Source organism: Muntiacus reevesi, chromosome 11 (assembly GCF_963930625.1).
Source record: "Muntiacus reevesi chromosome 11, mMunRee1.1, whole genome shotgun sequence".
NCBI lineage: Eukaryota > Metazoa > Chordata > Mammalia > Artiodactyla > Cervidae > Muntiacus > Muntiacus reevesi.
The window spans coordinates 72,910,014-72,935,568 of NC_089259.1; the positions used below are offsets into that span (position 1 = coordinate 72,910,014).

General features: G+C 40.8%; 1 protein-coding gene across 1 annotated transcript in view; it reads left to right on the forward strand.

Annotated features, from left to right (window-relative positions):
* UBAC2 (UBA domain containing 2) overlaps nt 1-25,555 on the forward strand; it is a 164,855-nt gene that overhangs the window by 40,293 nt on the left and 99,007 nt on the right. The window lies entirely within an intron of this gene.

Genomic DNA, 25,555 nt, shown 5'->3' on the forward strand with positions numbered 1-25,555 from the left:
CCAGGAAAGTCCAAGTGCTAATCTGGCACTTAGTGGGAACCCTTTACTACAAGTTCCTAAAATCATTGAATATCTACTTTTTGCTACTAAAATATTCCTAAATGGTAGAAATTTGGACACCCTCAGTTACTTAGTTCAGCTTTTCACATACTTTTCCCTACTTTGGTTTGCTTTATTTTTTAAGTCCCCAGTGTTTCATATCCCTTGTCTGTCACATGGAAAACTAGAAGTAATTTCTTTGGCAAAAACATCCCTATGAATTGCTGAGAAAGGACTCTGGGAAGCAGCAATGGAGAATAGACTTATGGACACGACTGGGGGGTTGGGGAGAATGAGAGGGTGGGAGTTATGGAGAAAGTAACACAGAAACATGCATTAACATATGTAGAATAGATAGCCAGTGGAAAGTATGACTCAGGGAACTCAAAATGGAGCTTGATAACAACCTAGAGGGGTGGGATGGGGGGGTGGGATGTTCAAGTGGGAGGGGACATGTAAACCTATGTCTGATTCATGCTGATTTTGGTAGAAACCAATGCAATATTGCAAAGCAATTATCCTTGAATAAAAATAAACCCCAAAAAAGTAAATTAAAAAAAAAGAAAGGACTCTGGGAGTCTTGAGTGGAATAATTTACATACTAGGAGTATTTTAACCTAAGAAGGGAAGTGAAAGCAAAGAAAAGAGAAGTGAGCAACTCCAATCATTGCCTGCTTGGCTATATTAACTTTTTTTCTTCTTCTTTAAAAAAAAATCATAATTTCATTTGCTCGTCCTAAAATTTTAATTATGTTTATATTTTGTATGCATGATTTGTCAGCTTTTAAAAGGTACGTGAACAGTTTTTTTTTTTTTTTTATTTAAGACAGCTTGTGGGCACATGCTCTTTTATTTCCTCCGATAAAACTGTAGTAAATCTGACTTACAAATTATTTAGATCCTTTCCTTTGGTGATTAAAATACTTTTGATTGTGATAATGCTAGGTGAATGGGTTTTAGAAGCACAAGTGGCAACCCCGAGCTACAATTTCTTGTGTAGATGGAGATTCAAGGCCCAGTGTGGGCCAGTGACTTGCTGAGAACTCAGACACCGAGGCCTAGTCTCTTCTGGTACCAAGTTCAGTACCCTCCCCTTTCTGCCCTGGCTGCTGTAAAGACTTTCCACTGTGAGGTGATTACATTGATATTATTCACTAGACGTCATATGCTCATTGCTGAATTACATTATAATCAGTTTTTTACACACAGAGTTATATTTCATATGCAGGATAGGAGCTTGATATTTTACCTGGAGATAGGAACCTCTCATCTGCAGATCCAATCTTTTCATTGCCCTGCTTTCATACAGCCTGTGACAGGTCTTCTAAAATTCATTGCTGATTAGTGTTCTCCTGCTGCTGAAGTCAGCAGGTATGGAAAGGCATAGATCTCATTAAGAAAAGGCCCCTTGTCTGCGCAGGGAGATTCCTTTTTCTGACTCGACAGTCTCTCATGGGGAGGCCCCAAGGGACACACCTTGAGGGTGGGCCCTGTCTTTCTCTCCATCCTAGCCTAATGCGTCTTCCTACTCCTGGCCTTTCACAGGCTGTTACACCAACCTGTGATATCCCTTCCCACCACACCCCCATCTCTTGATGTGGCTGGCTGCTATTTATCCTAAAAGTTTTAGGTTAGATGTTGCCTCTCCCACGAAATCTTCTCTGACCCCTGAAGCTGGTTGGTTATTCATGCCTGTAAGGTTCTTTAGCACTGGCTTCTTATCCCTGTAGTGGCATGTATTTGTATTATTGTTGGGTCTTTACTTGCCTTTTATCCTCCTCTAAATTGAGTTCCTTGAGGGTTTGCATGTGTTGTGTATGTATGTGTTTAACTGCCATTTAGTAAATATTGGTTGAACGTATGATTGAAAACATAGGTAAAGAAGTCGAGGGTTGAGGGAGTCATGGATAAAACATTAAGCCCAGTGTCAGCATCAGGGACATTCTGACTTGCTGTTATGAAGGGAACCTGCCAGTTGCAAGAACAACAGAGATAAGACCACCCCGTCACCCCACCCCCGCCCCCAACACTGCAGCGCTTAGCACTGTTCTCTGTTTCCAGGCTTCTCACGGTGATTTTATGGTGGAAAAGAATTTCAGTTAAAAAAAAAAGTTCCCCCAAACCATTTGGCAGCAAGTGAGTAAACAGTGGATCAAGAATTAAACTTTTATGTCTAGTTTGCTTCTTTAATACTTGAACCTAATGAATTTTTTATTCAAATGGAAGAACTTGTCTCATTCAGGGATCATTCTTGCAGCTTTAATTTCCTCACTTATATTGGGATATGAACGAAAGAAAATTTTCACCTTGCAAATGAGGGATTTCACAGAGTTCTCTTCACCTTATGGAATCATCCATTTCAGGTCTATTTTTGAATTCTGGTTTAGGTACTAAAAGCCCCAAATGAATTTTTATTTTAGCCCTCGAGTCCAGTTTTAGCGTGAATATAATTTAGTTAAGCCAATTTTACAATTATTGGAAAGAATGTAGTTAATAGACTTACACAGTAAATCCCCATTATAAAAGCATGCTCTTATATCAAGAGATTTATTTTGTCTGTGCCACAGGTAAAACTGTATTTCTCATTCTTAATACATTTCTCTTTTCCTCAGCGGATATGAGGCTTATCCTGGTTCCTCAGACCAGTGTGGTGAGGAGGGCCCTGCTGTTACTGTTTATCTTGCCCAGCGCAGGGGGCCATCAGCAGACACAGGCAGAGCAGTGGGTAGACAGCCAGTCCCCACAAGTGAGAGGTGGGGACGGCAAACAAGAGTGAGAATCTTACTTGGCCCTGATGGTCTCCCACTTTGGTGTTAGGAATCTTTGTGCCCTACCCCTTTTCTTTTTCAAGCTTGCTTCTGAATTCACTGCTTTTTTTTTTTTGTGGAGAGGGCCAGGTATGTTGCCTAGTGGTTTCTGGATGAAGAAGGCTGAGATAATGTTTGTCTACATCTATGTTATTCTAACTCCAGCAACTTAACAGCTGTAGTCTTATAGCCATACTGGTTGTCAAACTCCTTTCAACCTCCTGTAGAAAACTTGATTTTCTAAACAATATTGTAAATTCGGCATTTCCCAAATTCCTTTTCCCCAGCAATTTTTGTCCCAACTTCACAATTTTACAGACACATAGACAATCAGATGGTTTACTTACCTCACAGCAAAGAAGTTGAATCCAGATAACCAAAGTGATAGATAATTCTAGTTAGATCTAAACGAACAATGTGTAGAGTTGCCTAAAGATATTAAAGATTCTTTCACTTAGAGGATCTTAGGAGAAGGCTTCTATATGGCAGTGAAAGCACTCCTATGCCCCCTAAAATCCCAGATCAAGAGTTTGTGGGGTGACGTTTCACTCACTGCCTGGAGAGTCATTCGGGGTCCCCAGGGCACAACTAGTTGAGTAGAACTCTGGTTATTGTGATGTACTGGGCTGCCCTCTACAGATTCTGGTCTCACAGTTCAAGGAGATAGTATGTGTAGAGAGAGATGAATTTCTAGGGGAAAATGTCTAGTAGTATGGTCAAACAGCAGTTTAGAAGAAAAAGGTAGTGTGGAGAGTCAAGACTGGTAAAGAAATAAAGGGTGTGTTATTGAGTTACTTAAATCCAACCTTGTGTACTAGTGTGTGTGATGGAGGCTTTTAGTATCATATTCTGAAAAGTAACTACGTGTCTGTAGGTTGAAGGTTATTGGTTTTAAAAGAGTTACTTAGGTTTTTTTTAAAAAAAGTTATCTCTGTCATTACTCTTATCTGTATTATCAGAGGTAAAGAGTCATCAGGCAGAGGTCTAAGTGCTTTACATGGGTCATAGAATTTAAACGTCATGCCAACAGCAGAATATGTTGAGGACACAATAGTAGTTTCGATGGTGTAACCCAGGGATATTTACTCAGGATTCTCAGATTGTGAGATTGTGTTGTGCTCTTTCTCTATTACGGTGGTGTACTTTCTTTCTGTAAGTTTTGCTGAGGTTGGTCTTACTTAGTAGAGAATAGTCAAAGTAGTCATTCAATCTGTAGCAAAAAAAAATCTGGGGAAATAGAACTTCCTATCCTATCCTTGTTTCTCACCAATGATTTGATATTCCCCAGGGAAAGTTTTGTAGCTGGATTCTGTCAGCCTGTAAATTTAATTTTGCAAGGGAGATTGCTGCCATTCCGTGAGCCAAAGACTTTGAAGCATTCAAGAAAGGGTGTATCCAAATGGTCAGTAAACATGTGTGAGTACGCCCAACCTCATAAGTATTCAGGGAAGTAAAAATTGAAACTGTCATTAAGGATGTTACTACCCACACACCAAAGTGGCCACAGTGAATAAGACTAATAAGAAGTGTTGGTGAGGGTATAGAGCAACCCGGAACTCTTGTGCATGGCTGGTGGGAGCTTAAATTTGGCAGACAGCTGGATATTAAGTACTAAGATGAAGATACATACACCTGTGACTCAGATTCCACTCCTTGGTAGAAATGCATGTTCCTGTGTACCAGGAGATGATAGATAACAATGTTCATAGGAGCGTTATTTCTAATCGCTCCAAATTAGGAACAGCCTACATGTTCAGCAACTGTAGAGTTGATAAATCAGTTGTGTAAACAGTTTTCTGCTTTTCACAATCAAAATGGATCATATAGGAGGTGCATGTAACAGCATGGACAAATGTAGTGTATGTGGTGTGAAGCGAGAAAAGCCAGACACAAAGGAATTCATACTGTACGAGTCTATCTGTATGAATTTCAGAAAGTAGACCAAACTGAAATAAAACATTTAAGGATTCACACATAGGCAGTAAAACTCACCGAAAGGTTTGTGGGTTGTGGGAGCCTGTTTTTAGAGGTGGGAGTTGGAGGTGTCTGTGGATCTCTCTCTCTTTCACCAGTGTGTTGTTATTTCACCCCTTGATTGGACGCTCATCCCTATTATTCACATTTTGGGTCTCTCTTGTTGACAAGGACCTGATCCATCTGTCTTCACATGTCTCAGAGCACCTAGCACCCTGCTTAGCACACAATAGACCTAAATAAATAGGCTTTCTGACTTCACTAGAGTGTGTGTGTTTCTTTTTCTGTAAGAAAGAAAACTACCATGTCCCTCCAAAATGAATGTATAATATTTCTAAATAGATATGATCACAAAGACATATCAAGCAAGAAAAATGAGACAAGATAGAGTTGGTTGAGGAAAGGCCCCAGGGTGAACATGTTTTCGCAAGATCAACACTCACAGTGTATCAGAGAAGTTGATACAGTTTGTTTAATATAGTAGAACTTGAATTGCCAGTGTTTTCTGCTGTCCCATACTGGTTGACCTTGAAGGCTGCTTTGACATGAACAATGTGCCTTTACTGCCACCTACAGGTGACCACCAGCCATGGCGCTCTTCTCCTTCCCATGATTTGAAGCCTCAGGGAGATTGAAATCAGTGTTTTCAAAAGCTCTTAGTTGGTACAAGATAATACAGATCTTTGTGTGCTATGTTAATTTATCAGTATTCCTACATTATGTAGTATTATGTAGGAGACATATCCTCATTTCTCTAAAATGCTTTGGCTTAGAGACCTTTCCTGGGAAGCATCCTGTTGTTTTTAGGAACCTGTTTTCCTCTATAGGACTTTGCCTTCTTGGGCTAGGACTTTGAGAAGATTCCACTTTAAATGTTATTTGTGCCTGATATTCTAGTAAGAGTCAGGCATAAAGGTGACCTTGGAACAAATTTGATAATGGCTTAAATTTTTTAAATGGTGGTAGAATGTACACAACATAAAATTTACTTTCTTAACCGTTTTTAAGGTACAGTCAGTAGTGTTATGTACATTCACATTGTTGCCCAGCCAATCTCCAGAACTTTCCTCTTCCCAAACTGAAACTCCGTGCTGGTTAAACGGCTCCTTTACCTGCTCCCCCGGCCCCTGGCCGCCACTGTTCTGCTCTTTCTCTGTGAATTCGCCTCCTGTGTGCCTCGTGTAAGTGTATATCCTTTGTGACCAGCTTAATTCACTTCGCATAATGTTATCAAGGTCCATTCGAGTTGGAACATGTGTCACAGTGTTCGTCCCTTTTAAGGATGAGTGATATTCAGTTGTATGGATATATTGCATTTTATCTATCCACTCATCTGGAAATGGATACTTGGTGTGCGTCCATGTTTTGGCTCTTGTGACTAATGGGAGTACACATGTCTCTTGGAGACCCTCCTTCAGTTCTTTTGGGTATACATCTGGAAGTGAAATTGCTGGATCATGTGGCAATGCTATTTTTAATTTTTTAAGGAACCACCATACTATTTTCCATAGCAGCCATTCCATTTTACATTCCCAGCCGCAATGCACAAGGGTTCCAATTTCTCTACATCTTTGCTAACATTTATTTTCTGTTCTGTTTTGTTTTGATAGTAGCCATCCTAATGGGTTTGAGGTGGTGTCTCATTGTGGTTTTGATTCTATTTCCTGATGATTATTGTTATCGAGCATCTTTTTACATGCTTATTGGTCATTTGTATACCTTCTTTGCAGAAATTAAGTCCTTTGTCCATTTTTAACCAGTTTTTGTTGTTGTTGTTAACTTCTAGGAGTTCTTTATATTTTCTGCGTATAATCCTTTATCAGATAATATGATTTGCAAATATTTTCTTTTATTCCATAGGCTGCCTTTTTAACTCTGCTTGCATCCTTTGATGTAAGGCAATGCTTTGGACATAGTTTTAGGTCCACCCAGTTATCATATTCTCATGATAAGGATGAATTGAAAAGCTTTAAAAATTTAAATGTTAAGATAGGGTAGGGTAGATTTTCCTCCATTTGTCCTTTAGAGACTTTCCCCAGTGACTTAATCTGAAGAGTATTTATCTCCAGTCCTCAAGGCCTTTCCTTCATCCAGCAGGGTGTAAAAGCAGGGTGAGCAGAAGCAAGCCATATCCCAGAGTTGGCTCACTTCAGAGCCTTCCACTTGCAGGTGCTTCTTACACTCTGGAAATTGCCTGTATTATTGCAATAATATGAAAATGAAAGAAAAGCATTTACCTTTCTGTATTGTTCTCATTCCCTGCTTAGCCTGATAAATATGTATCAGTGATTGCTTTGAAAATAAGAGCATGTTTGCTCATGAAATTTGCAAACTACAAAAGCTTCGGGAGATATGTTAGGAATAGCAGAGCAGAGAAAATCCTGTGGTGACTCTGTGGTAAAGAACCCACCTGCAATGCAGGAGACGCAGGTTCGATCCCTGGGTCAGAAAGAACCCCTGCAGGAGGAAATGGCAACCCACCCCAGTCTTCTTGCCTGGGAAATCCCACGGATGAGGAGCCTGGGAGGAGCCCGGCGGGCTACAGTCCATGGGGTCGCAGGCCTGTGAGACGGCGCTGCGACGTGCCTGCTGACTGACCCGGATGTGCTTGTGGATGGTGTAGGTAGTTGGACAACACGCGCAGCCCTGGAGGTCGCCGTCTGCGTCAGGACAGGAGGGGATCACACCTGCCCTGGGAGGGGCAGCTGTGGATGCAGGCCGTGCTGATCCTGGAGAGGAGAAGGGCAGAACAGGCTTCAGCTATCATAGGGACTGCTCGAGGAAAGAGGAGTTAAAAGTTGGGGCGTGTGGGGCACGGCCAAGGGTGGGTGACGATGAGCCTACAGAGATGCTGCTGGAAGTTACTGGGCTTGGTAAGGGCTAGCTCGGAGGCACTGTCTGTCTCCAGGCGAAGTGACTCCCGTGGGAGGCACTGACTTGCTGACTCGAAGACTCTCAAGCAGAGGCTGGAAAAGCAGCAGGCAGGGACATCCAGGAAACCCACAAGTTGGGCAGGTGGCAGGAGTGAAATTCCCATGAAAGCCCTGGAAACTCTGAGCATCTCTGCTCCTGTGCTCTTCATGGTGGGATTCGCTGGTCAGCTTGGAGAACTGGAGACGTTAAAAGGAGTCCAGCAGAGGGACAGGTGTTTCCCATGGGAATCTCTGCAGCCCAGTGGTGTACAGTGACCTTGTCCTCCGGTCCTCGCAGTAACAAAGTATATGCATCCATGAGGGGGTGAATGGGTAAAGAAAGTGTGCTGTGTACGCACACACACACACAACACAGAGTGACCTTGTCCTCCTTTCCTCTCAAAACAAAGATATACATGTCCATCAGTGGGTGAGTGGATAAAGAAAACATGGTGTGTACACACACACACACACACACACACACACATAGTGACCTTGTCCTCCTTTCCTCTCAATAACAAAGATATACGCGTCCATCAGTGGGTGAGTGGATAAAGAAAGTGTGCTGTGTACACATATACACACGCACACACACACGCCGAGTGACCTTGTCCTCCTTTCCTCTCAATAACAAAGATATACGTGTCCATCAGTGGGTGAGTGGATAAAGAAAGTGTGCTGTGTGCGCACACACAGAGTGACCTTGTCCTCCTGTCTTCTGAATGACAAAGACATGCACATCCATCAGTGGGTGAATGGATAAAGAAAGTGTGGTGTGTAGACACACACACACACACCCTGGAATATTTCCCCAGCTTTATAAAAAGGAGGAAGTCCTGTCATTTGCAGCAACATGGACAGACTTGGAGGGTGTTACGTTAGGTGAGGTAAGTCAGACAGAGAAAGACAAATACTGCATGATCTCACTTATATATGAAATCTTACAAAATATAGCTCAAAGATATACGGAGCAGACTGCTGGAGGTGGGGGGTAGGCAGGCGGCAAAATGGGTGAAAGGGATCAAAACGTATAAAATCATTTCTGGGGATGCAGTGTGCAGCACAGTGACTGTAGTTCATGCTACTGTATTGAGTGTTTGAAAGTTCCCAGAGGAGTAGATCTTAGAAGTTCTCATCAGGCATCCAGGACTGGTGACCACACGGAGACGGAGGAAGAGTGCAGAGCGGCTGGCTGACTTGGAGAGAGCGCGGAGCTCTCAGTCCTTTCCCTGTGTCTTGCCCCGTGCGTCTCTTCCATCTGGCTGGTCCTCAGTGGGTGAACGGATAGAGAAAGTGTGGTGTGCGTGCACACACAGAGTGACCTTGTCCCCTGTCCTCTCAGTGACAAATACATGCGCATCCATCAGTGGGTGGATGGATAAAGCAAGCGTGGTATGTACACACCCATATACACACACACAGCGACCTTGTCCTGTCCTCAGTGACAGAGATACACGCGTCCATCAGTGGGTGAGTGGGTAAAGAAAACGTGTGTACACACACACGGAGGGACTGTCCTCCTGTCTGCTCAGTGACAAAGAGAGTTATGTCCTCTTACAATATGTCCTCTTATAAGAAACTGGTAATCTAGCTAGAGGAAAAAAAACACAAACGACCTCATCACAAGAAAAAAGTTTTGTAACTTTGTAAACGGTGAAGGATGTTAACTAGACTTACTGTGGTCATCATTTTGCAATATATACACGTCCTGAATCATCATGTTGTACACCTGAAACTAATCTTTTATGTCAATTTTACTCAATAAATATAACAAGGACATAATTCCCTGCAGTAGGTTCTTAAACTAGTGAAATAAGCTATTTGTAAAATGAGTTTTTCTGTACAATCTGAATGATTTATTTTGCTCATGAACAAAGAATATTTTTAAATTTTTGAAGTATTTCCAGAAAATACTTTATAAATACTTAAGGAGAAGTAGAGTGAAAAATAATCTTAATAATTATTTTAAATCAATTTTAATCAAGTTCAACGCCAGATGACAAGACCTAAGTGATGAGTTGGTCGGGTGACATCTTTGAAACATTTTTAAAATAAAATATTCAGAGTGACTTATATTTTTCACACATTACTAACAGTTCTTATAGAACTTTAGTATGAACTATGTAAGCTTCCTTGTGAGGAGTGTTTTCCCCTTTCTGAGAGAACAAGCCCATCGGCAGTGTGATTGGCCTTGCCTGCAGCCACCTTGTGAACCGCTAGGTGGCAGTGTTGGGCGGAGCCTGATAAAACTACTCTGCACCTGCTCTTAAAAGGTGTGAGATGGGGCTCAAATTGTGAAATCGTTTGGTAATCAAAAATACGAGAGAGATTTTATAGTTTATACAAACAACTTGAGCAGTTTGGATTACCTCTGACTATCTTCAGAGCCTATATACTGTAGTCAGAATTTAAAAATGGTATTATGTATATGTGTTTTATTTATTACTAAATTACATGGCACATTATTTCAGACACCATTGGTATAACAATTTTGAAAATCCTGTGATAAAAACGTAAGAATAATCTTAGCTTCTGATTATGAGCGGGCTCAATATTGCCCAATTCCAAATTTATAACTATTCAAGGTGAAGTAATACCCTTCTTGGCCCCAATACTTATCTTAAGGAAAAAAACAAACTGTTATCTGGGATAAACAAAGCGAATTATAATGAGAGATTTTTGTCAAAAGGATACAGTAATACTGTTTTATGTTTTGTATCTCTGAAGTCTTATGAGCCACAGACTATATTTTTATCAGAACCCACATGTGTGTAATTACTAATAAGAAGACACTTGGAATTTAGCAGAGGTGATAATATGATGCCATGTTATAGTCATTGGCTTCCCAGGTGGCTCAGTGGTAAAGAATCCGCCTGCCAATGCAGGAGACGCTGGAGATGTGATTTCTATCTCTGAGTCGGAAAGATGCCCTGGAGGAGGAAACGATAACCCACTCCAGTATTCTTGCCTGGAGAATCCCATGAACAGAGGAACCTGGTGGGCTATATAGTTCATAGGGTTGCAAAGAGTCAGATACGACTGAGCATGCATGCAATCGTTACAGTCATCAGCTTTTGTCTTCCCAAAGACTGTATCTTAGGTGATTCTTAGGCACAGAATGGAGTGATGGATGCTAGCATTTCTGTATCAATATCCAAGGGTATAAGTATCAACAACAAGTAGAATATTCTCAGAACTCATTAACTGAGGAAGTAGGAGGAAAGAAAAACTATATAGTTTCTATATATGTAGAAATTGATGGTGTGGACATACATATGACTTCTCAGGAAAGATAAAAATAAGGAACAGGAAGCTGAACTATGAAGGGTGCTTTTTACTATACTGTCTGTACTTTTAATGCCTTAGAAAATGTAGTGATGTTTTATATAAGTTATTTTTTGAAAAGTCAATTGTAGTCATTTTTTAGGATGTGAAGGAGGAATTTGCACAGTAAGGAAAAGAATACCTTGATGCTCCCTTGTATAAGGTAACGACCGAGTTGTGTTTGGGGGTGCATGTGTGCATGCATGAGTGAATGAGAATTCTGCCTCATCTCTTACCAGAACAGTTCACTTCCTCTGATTTCCCCGTCTCTTCACTCAACACATATTTATTGAGAACCTGCTTTGTGGTAGATAGTATGTGTTCCAGGCTCTGACCATCCTGCTTTGATCAAAACAGATACGGTCTTTCTCATTGACTTTATGTTATAATCTGGGATAGAAAGTAGTACGCAAGATAATATAATACATCGTATGTCAGATGATGATATATTCTGTGTGAAAACAAATCAGCCAACCAGCCGGCAGGAAAGGCAATACCAGGGTGTAAGCAGGGTTGCAGTTTTCAACAGTGTGGTCAGTACAGGCCTCAGTGGGTGGGTGACAGTTGAACGGGGGTCCAGGGGAGAGCCATGTGGTGATGTGGGGGGGATGGGAGGGCTTGTATCCAGGTTCAGGGAACTGCCAGCGTGGGGGCCCTCGGGTGGACGCCTGACTTGGGCATCTGTGTAGCCCGAGCAGAGGGAGCCAAGGGCAGGGAATCGTAGGAGGTGAAGTTGGGGAGGTGAGAGGTCACCAGGCTTTACAGGTCTTTGTACCAACTTCAACTTTTACTTAGAGGGTGATGGGAGCCATTCATGAGTTTTTGGAAGATGGAGGCATATTGGTCTATAGTGTTGGTTTTTGTGTTTTTTGTGTTTTTTTTTTTTTTTTTGTAAAAAATGGTTCCTGTTCCTTTAAAAGCACGTGTAATAGTTTTGTACATTTGCACATTGTTCTGTTGCTTCTAGTTCTCATATTATCAAATTCTGCCTTAGGGCAGTCTCTTACTGTATTTTGCAGTTTGTGATTTTTCACTGTGAACTCATTTTCTGTGGGTTTTGTCTGCTGCTGGGGCCCCCCACGTTCCCTAGCTCATGAAAGCATTTCTGCAGGAGGACTTTGTGTTTCCTCTTGCTGGATCCCCAGGGGTTTTTGTTGTCTTGGAGTAGCTTTTATGTTATTTTCTTACATTGGAGTTCCCACGCCTTTCAAGTAGGGTAAATCTAGACCACAAATTCAGGTATGATATTGGCCTTACATTGTGATTAGTTGTTGGGACTGTTTATTGTTTTCTTTTCCAAGGCCTTTCTTGTAAGCTAAATGTCATCACCGCTTTAGCAGACTGAACGGAATATTTCTAGCCTTCTCTGTAAAAAGTACAGGTCTTTTAGCATCTGTGCTCAGTCCCAGGTCTTCTTGCCTGAGCAGCGTGGGGCCATGTCGTCTGTCTTAGGCCTGAAAATTCAGCTTTCAACACCAGGGGCGTGTATCTAGTACCCACCTTGGGGATCACTGAAGTAGCACATGCTGTTATTTCTGTTTTTGTTCAGATATTTGGAATTATTACACGGAAAGTTTTAAGCACATAAAAAAGTGTAGAAAGCACTGTATTGAACTCAGTTTCAACATCACCCAACTCCAGCAATGGTCAGCTCGTGGTCACCTTGTTTTATCCGTATTCTCACTCACACTTAGTGATTCCAGCGGACCTCTGGTGGACTCTCTTTGGCATCTTAACCCGGGAGCAGAAATATGTGTGCGTGCATTCTCTGTATGCTCTGTTGTGTGCCAGCTGTAGGTCTCTCTATATGTTCATGTGCCCCATACTCTAATATCTTTAACTTATTTTGCTTTTTAGTGGAACAAGCAACTTTTTGTTCAGTTATTGCAAAATTAGCCTAACTACTCATGTACTTTTATTCTTCCATAGAAATTTTAGAGTAAGTTAATCAGTTATCTTAAATTCAGTTGAAATTTGATAGAGTATTGAATTTATAGTTTGATTTGGGGGGGAGAACTGATACCTTTATCAAGTTTCCCAATCCAAGAGCGTAAAGGATATTTCCATTTATTCATAACATCTGTGTTGTTTATTTGATTTAAAATTTTTCTCTTATAGATCTTTTGTAATCCTAGGTCCCATAGAGTTTTTGTTATGGTGAATGATGTGTTTATTTATTATGTTTCCCAAGTGTAGCTATTTTATTGCTGGAGTAGAGAACTGTTAGTGATCTTTTTAAGTTGATCTTGGATTTGGCAACTATATTGTGTTAGTGATCTTTTTAAGTTGATCTTGGATTTGGCAACTATATTGAACTCTCTTATTTATTGAATGTTTATTTTTCTAGGTGGCATGGTAAGTGTATGTTTTACTTTTTAAGGAACTGCCAAACTGTTTTGTTAAGTATCCATAACATTTTGTGCTCTGATTAGCAATGTATGAGAATTCTAGTTAATACCCATCCTCAGGTCATTTAGTGTATTAATTTTTAAAGCAAGTTTTTAGTCATTCTAGTGGATGGAATCTGTTACATCTACTGTCATTTTAGTTTGCATTTCCCTAATGACTAATGATGTGTTGGATATTTCTTCATGTGCTTGTATGTTATTAATCCATCTTCTTTCAAACCTTGCCCCCTTCCTTTTTAAATTGGGTTGTTTTCTTAATGCTGAGTTATGACTGGCCTTTGGGGTTTGGATGCAGGTTCTTTATCAGATGTGTATTTTGCAAATATTTTCTCCCAGTCTGGCTTGTTTTTTCATTTTCTGAATAGTGATCTTTGAGGAGCATAGTTATAAGTTTTGATGATATGTAGACTGTCAGTTTTTTTTTTTAATAGCTAATGTTTACTGTGTCCTGTCTAAGAAATCTTTGTCTCATCCGTGAGCATAGAGATGTTTTTCTTCCTTTTGTAGAAATTTTATAGCTTAAGGTTTCCCATTTAGGAAATCTCTTTTAGTTTATCATTTGCCTAGAGTTTTTTTTAAATCATGAATAGACTGAATTTTGTCATAATTTTTTGGATCAATGTGGTCTATGGTTTTTCTTATTTAGACTGCTTTATGGTAAATTACATTTATTTTTGAATGTTGAATCAACCTTACATTCCTGTGATGAACTCCATTTGATGTATATTATCCCTCTTATATATTTCTAGATTTGATTTGCTAATATTTTGTTGAGAATTTTTGTGTGTATATTCATGTGTGACATTGGTCTGTAATTTTCTTATAATATCTTTGGTTTTTGGTATGAAGGTAATGCTGGTCTGGGACATGTTGTCTTCTGCCCCTTTGTTTGAAATGTTTGTGTAGAATTAGTATGCTTTTCCCCTAAATATTTGATAGATTTTCCATTATTCCATTTCATTGAAGCTATCTGGGTCTGGAACTTTCTGTTTTGATAGGATTTTTAAAAATTCCTCTATGAACTCATTTTCTTTTACCTATTAACAACTCTAATTTTAGTATATGTGCTGCCGAAGCGAGCACTACCTATTAACAACTCTAAAGATGGCAGAAAACAAAGAAGAACTAAAGAGCCTCTTGATAAAAGTGAAAGAGGAGTGTGAAAAAGTTGGCTTAAAGCTCAACATTCAGAAAACTACTAAGATCGTGGCATCCCATCACTTCATGGCAAAAAGATGGGGAAATAGTGGAAACAGTGAGAGACTTTATTTTGGCGGGCTCCAAAATCAGTGCAGATGGTGACTGCAGTCATGAAATGAAAAGACGCTTGCTCCTTGGAAGGAAAGTTATGACCAACCTAGACAGCATATTATAAAGCAGAGACATTACTTTGTCAACAAAGGTCCGTTTAGTCAAAGCTATGGTTTTTCCAGTAGTCATGTATGGATATGAGAGTTGGACTATAAAGAAAGCTGAGCACCGAAGAATTGATGCTTTTGAACTGTGGTGTTGGAGAAGACTCTTGAGAGTCCCTTGGACTGCAAGGAGATCCAACCAGTCCCTCCTAAAGGAAATCAGTCCTGAATATCCATTGGAAGGACTGATGTTGAAGCTGAAACTCCAATACTTTGGCCACCTGATGTGAAGAACTGACTCATTGGAAAAGACACTGATGCTGGGAAAGATTGAGGGCAGGAGGAGAAGGGGACGACAGAGGATGAGATGGTTGGATGGCATCACTGACTCAATGGACATGAGTTTGAGTAAACTCCGTGAGCTGGTGATGGACAGGGAGGCCTGGCGTGCTGCAGTCCATGGGGTCGCAAAGAGTCGGACACTACTGAGTGACTGAACTGAACTGAGAAAGAATGAAGTCTTTACAAGAAAAAAAAAGTTTCAGTGACTTTTCTCTACTTTCTCTTTTCAGTGTCATAGATTTTTACTCCTATCATTGTTACTTCCTTCCTTCTGCTTACCCTGGAGTTAATTTGATACTCATCTATTTTCTTAAACTAGAAACCCGGATCATTGAGTGAGACCTTGCTTTTCTTTTTTTTTTTTTTTTAATTCTAAAGCATTAGCTTTATTTATTTTTTTTTTCCAGTGGGTTTTGTCATACATTGATATGAATCAGCCTTAGAGTTACGAGACCTAGCTTTTCTAATATTTAGTATTACATGTGTTCAGTGCTATACATTTCTCTTTACGCACTGCTTTAGCTGCATCCCACAAGTTTTATGTTGTTTTTATTTTCATTCAATATCCAACATTCCCTGTGACTTCTTTGATTCATGGATTATTCAAAAAAAGTTTTTAATTTACAGAATTTTTCCAAATATTTTTCTGGTATTGAATGCTGATTTAATTCTGTGTAGTCAGAGAAACTACTTTGTACGATTCCAGTTCCTTTAAGTTTGTTGAAGCTTGTTTCTTGGTCCCCCTTGCTGAATGCTCCAAATGCACTTTAAAAATGGGTGTATTCTGATGTTATTGGGTGGTATCTTCTGTCAATGTCACTTTGGTCATTGGTTGATATGCGTTTTTATGTCTTCTGTATCTCAAGTGGTTCTCTGTCCTCTTGCTTTTATCAGTTACAGAACAAGGAATGTTGAGCACCCTTGTGAATTTGTCTCCCCTCTCTGATCACCTTAACTTCAGCGTTCTGTGGTTCCCCCTTAGTTCTTAGTAGAGTAATCTTTTCACAAGTGTTTTCACAGTCTGTGGCAGAGCTTTGAGTCCTTATGTACATAAAGATATTTTTCATTTGCTATCACTTTTAAATAATTTGGATGTTTAAAATTTTTTTAATATTTAAAAATTTTTTATTATTTCAATATTAAATTTTTTTTCCCACCTGGCATGACATGTGGGATCTTAGTTCCCTGACCAGGAACTGAGCCCGAGCCCTCTGAACTGGAAGTGTGGAGTCAACCAGTGGACCACCAGGGAAGTCCCTTCTTTAGTATTTTACTAGTATTGCTGTACTCTCTTATTGAATCCCATGTGTCTTTTGCAAATTTGAGACTGATCTTATCCGTTTGTTATTTGTTTATTCTTTGCCTTTGGAAGTTTCTAGAATTTCCCCTTGACTTTCTTAAATACCACCATGGTGTGTCTACGTATAGGTTATCTTTATCTAAACTGTATGGCTAAGAGATCTTTAGTAGAAATATGTGTGCATTCTTTAAATGACTTGCTGTATCTTTAAATATGTTATCTCCATGTCTTTCTCGTGTTCAGCCTCTTACGCTGACCTCTGGGAGGATGCCTAAGTTTATTTTTCAAGCTTGGTTAATTTGTTCTTCAAGAGTATTTATCCCACCTGTTATGTTTTTCATATTTAATGTTTCCACGTAGTCTGACTTCATATTTTTAACATTTTATCTTATATTAGTATAGATACTAGTATATATTATAACTTGAGGTTTGCCTGTTCTAAAAATTCCACTTTCATTAGTGATGTTGTTTGTTGTTTCTCTTTCATTGTGACTGTTCTCTAAGGATGTCTAGTTATTTGGGCCTCTGAACTCATGTTCCCCTGAGGTGTGTTCAGCCTTTTGGTGATGTCAGAGCAGATCAGTGGGGGCACTGAGCCCCCCAAGATAGAAAACCCACAGTCACCACAGAGACCATTTGTTACCCACTCCTGTTTGCTGACATCCCATTAGGCATGCAAGCTAGTTGGGGATTCACCTTCAAACTCTTCGAAATAAATCGTATTGAGAAGAAGCATTTCTTTTTTAAAAATATGGCAATTTGTCTGAGGTGGAGGAGGGAGGATGTAGAGGAAGAAGTAGGTGAGGGAATGCTATCTCTTGTTACCAGTACCAACCTTGCACTCTTGCTATTGACAGATTGTGTGAAAATCTGCTAATTAATACCTTGAGACAGTTTGTGATGAGGTGCTTCGTAGCGATTCAGCTTTCATCTCTCTTAGTTGTACAAATAGTAGACCCTTGATATTAGAGAACTCAAGACACTTCTCTTCTTGAATTTTTCTTGAATTATTTTGATTATTTCTCTTCATTATTCTTGGTTCTCTGTTTCTGAAAAAATCCTACTCTATGGGTGTTCAGCCTCCTAGACAGGTCATTTTCATCTCTTTCCCCCCCTTCCCTTTTCTTCCTTTTAGTGTTCTTGCTGTCCTTGTGGGGAGATATCTGGAGCTGTGTCTTCCAATTCTAATTACCATTTTAAAATAAACTTCTACTGAAGTGCAGCATGTACATGAAAAAGTGTACATATCCTAAGTGTGGAGCTGACTGAATTTTATAAAGTGACTCCCATTTGGACACATTCCAAATGGAGAAATAGAACATCACCTGTACCCTAAAAGACCCACTTGTGCTGCCTCCCAGTCACCGCTTCCTTCCCAAGTCTATCCTGCCTTTTAACCCTGGTCTGATTTTGTTTGACTTTGACCTCTATGTAAGTGGAAATGTGGTCTTCTATATCTAGTACCTTTATCTCAGTATCACACTGGTGTTGCTGCACGTTGCAGTAGTTCGTGCCTGTTTATCGTTGTGTAGTATTCTCTTGTATGAATTACTGCTGTTCCTTCATTCTATTGTTGATGGACATTCAGCTTGTTTCTGATTTGAGTGATTATAGATGCCGTTGCCGTGAACATCCTTGATCATGTCTTCTGTTGTGTATATGTGTACATTTCTGTTGTGTGTGCACCTTGGAGTTAAAAGCTGGATTGTATGGCGTACCTCTGTTTAACTCTGGTAGATGCTGCCAGTTTTCCTGTGGGTCAGGAATTTGTGAGCCACTTAGCCGGGTGACCCCAGCCCTGAGTCCCTCATGTGGTTGGAGTAGGAATGCCAGCAGACACCATGGTTGTCTGGAGGCCTGGCTCAACTGGAACACCCTCTTCCAAAATAGCTCACTCACAAGGCCGTGGACAGGAAGACTCAGTTCCTCCCCAGGAAGCTGCTTGAGCATCTTCACGACCTGACAGCTGACTTCCCCCAGAGCGCACCCCAAGAGTTAGCCGTCCTTCTCATTTCAGTCCTTCTGCTGGATTTGTAGTGATATGTCATTGTGGTTTTAGTTCGTGTTTCCTTGATGACTAATGATATTAAGGACCTTTTCACCTATTGAACACCTTTACAATATTTTTGCTATCCTGGTTTTTAATTTCCAGTAGTTCTTCTTTACTTTGCGAATATTCAATTTTTCTGGCATCCTGCTTTTTTGTTTCATGGATATAGTCTTTTTTTTTCCTTGTGTCTTTCATGATATTAAGGATAATCCTCTACTTCAAGATTTTCATTTCTATGCACAGTTTCTGTTTCTTCTGAGTCCCTTTCTTTCCTCCTTGTTTTCTGCTTTTGATATTAGAGGCTTTTCTTAAATATCTCTGAGCCTTTGGCTATCTGTTTATAGGTAAGCGCCAGTTTCTAAAAAAGCCTGATTGAAGAAATGGATTGTGTGCGAGGGGCTGAATGAATTAATGGACTTCATGGTGGGGTCCCCTCATTGTGATATTCCACTGTGAACGCCCAGTGTCCGGGTGCAAGGAGCAGGGACGGGCCTGCACAGTCTCGATCTGTCCATAGGAATTTACTATTGTTCTCATTTCTGCAAGTCCCCAATTTCCAGCAGGATACGGATACATTTCCTGTTAGTGTTATAGAGGGACCTTCCCTGGTGTTCTTGGTGATCAGATTATATGTATGACATAGATCTAATTCTTCCTAACTCTGCAAAGGATCAAACCTTTTAGGACTGGGCACAGCTGATTCAGGAGGCTAGGAAACAAATATTACAGTGCTACCGTAATTATTTATTGGAATAACTTGGTTATTTAGACCTGTTTAACGGAAACAGTCATAGATATTTAATATAATTCTTTCTTAATTTTGTTGCTCTTAATGGACTTTCATTTGAGCTCCCCTGTTACTGTAGTAACAGTTGGTACCAAGAGGCAGTGTTAACTTTTAATCTCAAAGTGCTAGGGGTTGGTTTCTGTCACGCTGATGGCCAATTAGAGAGTAGCAGCGCACCTATAATCTTCTGTGGTCATCTTGAATATCAACCGTTGGGATATTTTAAGGGAAGTGGGTATTGTGGGCAAAGTTAACAATAAGTGACAGTTAGCTTTCTAAATTACTTGTCCCTCTGGCTTGAACTTGGGCTCAGTATCCAGATCACAAGTTAATTATCACAGCTGGAATAATGTTCAGTGCCTTTACTTAAGAAGTAAAGTGTTATTTCTCAAACAAAGAGCCGCCAGGGACTCCAGATTTGAAGTGATCACGTTATTGTGTGTAGATTAATAGATTAGATGGATTGAGGTAATAGTTATTTCAAATACCTTATCACCTTTGACTCCTATTTTAAATAGCACTTTTTGTGAAATCAGTATGATTATATTGATTCCAGTTCAGCTCAGTTCAGTTGCTCAGTCGTATCCGACTCTTTGAGACCCCCTGGACTGCGGCACGCCAGGCTTCTCTGTCTATCACCAACCCCCGCAGTTTACTCAAACTCATGTCCCTTGAGTCAGTGATGCCATCCAACCATCTCATCCTCTGTTGTCCACTTCTCCCCCCACCTTCAGTCTCTTTCCCAGCATGAGGGTCTTTCCTAGTGAGTTCAGTTCTTCGCATCAGGTGGCCAAAGTATTGGAGTTTCAGCTTCAGCATCAGTCCTTCCAGTGAATATCCAGGACTGATTTCCTTTAGGATGGACTTATTGGATCTCCTTGCAGTCCAAGAGACTCTCCAGCACCCCAGTTCAAAAGCATCAATTCTTCAGCACTCAGCTTTCTTTATTGTCCAACTCTCACATCCATACATGACTACTGAAAAAACCAAAGCTTTGACTAGACTGACCTTTGTTGGCAAAGTAATATCTCTGCTTTTTAATATGCTGTCTAGGTTAGTCGTAACTTTTCTTCTAAGGAGCAAGCGTCTTTTAATTTCATGGCTGCAGTCACCATCTGCAGTGATTTTGGAGCCCAAGAAAATAGAGTCTGTCACCGTTTCCATTGTTTCCCCATCTATTTGCCTTGAAGTGATGGGACCAGATGCCATGATCTCAGTTTTCTGAATGTTGAGTTTTAAGCCAGCTTTTTCACTCTCCTCTTTCACTTTCATCAAGAGGCTCTTTAGTTCTTCTTCACTTTCTGCCATAAGGGTGGTGTCATCTGCGTATCTGAGGTTATTGATATTTCTCCTGGCAATCTTGATTCCAGCTTGTGCTTCATCCAGCCCGGCATTTCATAATATGTACTCTGCTTATAAGTTAAATAAGCAGGGTGACAATCTACAGCCTTGACATATTCCCTTCCCCATTTGGAACCAGTCTGTTGTTCCATGTACAGTTCTAACTATTACTTCTTGACCTGCATACAGATTTCTCAGGTGGTCTGGTATTCCTATCTCTTTAAGAATTTTCCACAGTTTGTTGTGACCCACACAGTCAAAGGCTTTGGCATAGTCAATAAAGCAGAAGTAGATATTTTTCTGGAACTCTTGCTTTTTCGATGATCCAACGGATGTTGACTATTTGATCTCGTTCCTCTGCCTTTTCTAAATCCAGCTTGAACATCTGAAAGTTCACGGTTCATGTACTGTTGAAGCCTGGCTTGGAGAATTTTGGGCATTACTTTGCTAGCATGTGAGATGAGTATAATTGCGCGATAGTTTGAACATTCTTTGGCATTGCCTTTCTTTGGGTTTGAAATGAAAACTGACCTTTTCCAGTCCTGTGACCACTGCTGAGTTTTCCAAATTTGTTGGCATATGGAGTGCAACACTTTCACAGCATCATCTTTTAGGATTTGAAATAGCTCAACTGGAATTCCATCACCTCCACTATCTTAGGAAGCCATAGTGATGCTTCCTAAGGCCCACTTGACTTCACATTCTAGGTTGTCTGGCTCTAGGTGAGTGATTACACCATCTTGGTCATCTGGGTGATAACGATCTTTTTTGAATAGTTCTTCTGTGTATTCTTGTCATCTTTTCTTAGTATCTTCTGCTTCCATTAGGACCATACTGTTTCTCTCCTTTATTGTGCCCATCTTTGCATGAAATGTTCCCTTTGGATCTCTAATTTTCTTTAAGAGATCTCTAGTCTTTCCCATTCTCTTGATTTCCTCTATTTCTTTGCATTGATCACTGAGGAAGGCTTTCTTATCTCTCCTTGCTATTCTTTGGAACTCTGCATTCTAATGGGTATATCTTTCCTTTTCTCCTTTGCCTTTAGCCTCTCTTCACTTCTCAGCTATTTGTAAGGCCTCCTCAGACAAACATTTTGCCTTTCTTTTTCTTGGGGATGGTCTTGATCGCTGCCTCTTACATAGTGTCACAAATCTCCATTCATAGTTCTTTAGGCACTCTATCAGATCTAATACCTTGAATCTATTTGTTACTTCTACTGTATAACCATAAAGGATTTGATTTAGGTCATACCTGAATGGTCTAGTGGTTTTCCTTACTTTCGTCCATTTAAGTCTGAACTTGGCAATAAGGAGTTCATGATCTGAGCCACAGTCAGCTCTCCGTTGTTTTTGCTGCCTGTATAGAGCTTCTCCATCTTTGTCTGCAAAGAATATAATCATTTGGTATTGACCATCTGGTGATGTCCATGTGTAGAGTCTTGTGTTGTTGGAAGAGGTGTTTGCTGTTACCAGTGCATTCTCTTGGCAAAACTCTGTTAGCTTTTGCCATGCTTCAGTTTTGTACTCCAAGGCCAAATTTGCCTGTTACTGCAGGTGTCTCTTGGTATCTATTTCACTGATTCTCAAAAAGATAGAGATCTGCCCAGGGGCATGTAAGTCAATTGGAATTTTGGCCTAGATTGCTCCACTCTAAAAACAGAATGCCTCCCAGTCAAGATAAAGCAGTGGAAGTTGGCAGGCTGCTGGATCATCATGTTTATCAGTTTGCAAAGGATTCTGTTTCTGAGTATCAGTCACAAGAACGGTTTAGGTTTCTCTCCTTAGCGAGTCTGCTATTGTGAAGCTAAACCTTTGGAGTCCGAGCCCTGTTGCCCTCATCTCTTTTCCTTACAGACTCCACCGTCTCCTCTTTCCCCTTCTCTTACGCTTTAGCTTCTGCCCACTCTACTCTGTTCCGTTTATCCTCAGTCTTCCTTTCCACTCCCTGCCACGCCTACTGGTTTCATTAGACCTACCAGTGGTTTTAGGAAGTCAGTACTTATATGTGGCTGCACAAAAGCAAAGTGTACTAGTGAAACAGAAGGTTCTCACATTTTTATTTAGAATGAGAGGTGTGAGAAAATTCATACAGCTGATTCCAAGGCATCAGGGAAAACCGAAAGGTCACTCCTTAAAGATACTTTCTTGGACCATGCCCACCCTGAGATTAGGGCAGGGTCTCTTGTGATACGCCCTCTTAGGACGTTTCTCATAACTCTCATCACCATGGAAATTAATTGTGTAATAGATGATTTAGTGTCCGTCTCCTCCACAGCATATAAGCTCTCGCAAGCAGAGACCATGCTAATCTTACCCATCGATCATGCCTCAGTTAGCATGGTGGCCCCCACACAGTGGGCACTGTGTTTGGCGGGTGGTTGGGTGGATGGGTGAATGGATGGTGGGTGGGTGGAGCAAATACGTGAATGAAAAGCCGTGTTGTTTTGATTCAGTTTCATCTCCTTGTGTGTGGACTATTGCAGTAGCCTCTCTGTTCATCCAGTCACCAGCTCCAGGCTGTCATCTGTGCTGTTCCCCCTCCTCCATAACTTTATCTCGTTCCTTTACACCTTCTTAAACCTGTGACTTCCTACTGCTGCGCTGTGAAGTCTAACTTGTTAGTGAGGCACCTCGGAGTTGAGTTCCCACCCACCTTTCCAGCCTCGTCTACTCAGTCCCCCCTTGTGCTCTCACACTGGCCTAATTGCATTATTGACCACCCTCTGTCACTCGTGTGTCATTTCCCGTCTCTGAATTAATTTATTAATAAATCAAACAATTCTGATTGCAATATTCTCTCTCCCCTTTTCCTGGCAAAATTTTTCTTGACCTTCAAGGCTCTCCTTGGATATCTCTGCTTTATGAACCCCCACCCCAGCCAGAAATGGTCACATCTTCCTTTGTGCTCACAGGTGACTCTATGCTTCCAAGTTACATGTAACATTTACCACTCGATTTTATACTTGTTTACCTAATTGACCCTTCTCTCAACTTAGTGCTTTTTGGAACAAAATCTTACTCTCTTTTATTGAAAGCTCCCTCAGCATGGAGCATCAGGGAGATGGCATGAAGCCGTGAAGTGTTCTTGAACACCAGAGAGATCTGCTGCGATGGACATTTTGATCTATCTGCCACCTACTAGTTACTTTGATATTTCCTTTGTACTAATACCCTTTTCTTTCTTTTCTTTTCTCTTCTTCTTCTTCTTCTTTTTTTTTTTTTTTTTTTGGTGACTTACCTCAAATCTGCTACTTATAAGAAAAATGTAAAACTGAATTTCAAATATGAATTCAGTGATATGTTTAAAAGATTAAAATGTTATTGATTTATAAAATCATTCCCAGTACCATATCTAGAGAAAAAACGTATAATACATTGATTCTTATATTCTCAGAAGAGGTTTTATCTTCTTTTTCAAATATATTTATTCATTTATGGCTGTGCTGGGGTCTTCGTTTTTGCTGAGGCTTTCTCTAGTTGCAGCTGAGCAGGGGCTACTCTTCATTGCGGTGCACAGGCTCCTCACTGAGGTGGCTTCTCTTGTTGCAGAACACAGGCTCTAGATGTGTGGGTTTTAGTAGTTGGGGCACACAGGCTCAATAGTTTCAGCTCATGGGCTCAGTAGTTGTGGCTTGTGGGCGAAATTGCTCTGTGGCATGTGGAATCTTCCCAGACCAGGGATTGAACCCATGTCCCTTGCCTTGGCCGGCAGATTCTTATCTACTACACTACCAGGCAAGTCCCCAGAATAGTTTTTTATTAAAAGAAAAAAGTCTTGATTTATTTATTTGGCCGCACTGAGTCTTAGTTGCGTCACATTGCGGCCAGTAGACACTCCAGTTGTGGCACGCAGGCTCTGGAGCTGCAGTGTGCGGGCTGCAGGATGTGGATCTTAAGGTTCCTTGAGCAGGGATCGAACCTGCATCCTCTGCAGTGCAAGGCAGATTCTTAAGCACTGGAGCACCAGGGGCATCCCAGAATAGCTCTTATCTTAATCCCAAAGTTCTCAAACTTCCCATCAGTTTAGTGTCCAGGCATCTAATGCTGTGTGTCTGACGTCACCCATCAGGAGTCAGCACACGCCATGCTCGTCCCAGGCGGTCTGCACACACACTGGTGTCGCTTTAATCCTCTGTACAGTGGGAACTGTCATCTCCTCTGAGGAAGCCAGCTCAGAAGCCTTGAGCAGCATTTTCTGTAAAGTGGAAAAAGAAAAGTCATGATGATGTTAAAAGATGCTTAAGGAGAGGAAGTGGCTTCTGTTACTTCACTTGTGCGTTTGACACTGTCTTAAGGGATGATTAGAGAATGAGATTGCTACTCAGTGTAATCAAGGTGTTAGTAATGTTTGAAGTCCAGTGTCTTTAGAATCAAAAAAGCGGCATCAATAGCAAGTCTCTTACCCCTGGAGACAGCTGGTTAATTGTGAAAGGAGACTCAGGTTTTTTACACGCGGAGATTTCACTGGCAGTTTCAGTGGCCTGAGCATCTTCCCAAGGAGCAGATTTAGTGTATCTTGTTTGAAAGACTCTGTAAGCTATCATCAGAGGTTATATGAAGCCACCCCATTGGTGATTTTATACTTGAATGTGAAGGGCAGCAATACTGTCAACCCAAACCAGAGTGTTCTCAGCCTCGGCTGGCACTTTTGGTTGCATAGGTCTTTGCCGTTGGGGGGCTGTCCTGTGCATCACAGACTGTTGAGTAACAATCCTGGCCTCTGCCCTCAGATGTCTGCAGCACCTCCCACCCCCCAGTCCTGACAACTGGAAACGTCTCCAGATACTGCCAGATGACATTGAGGGGTGTAAAATTACCCCTGATCACAGGCCACTGACCTGAACTAAGCTTTTACAGAGCCTTTCACCTGTTTTGACATGCACGGTGCTGGGTGGTAAATAGAACCCTGAAAAGAGT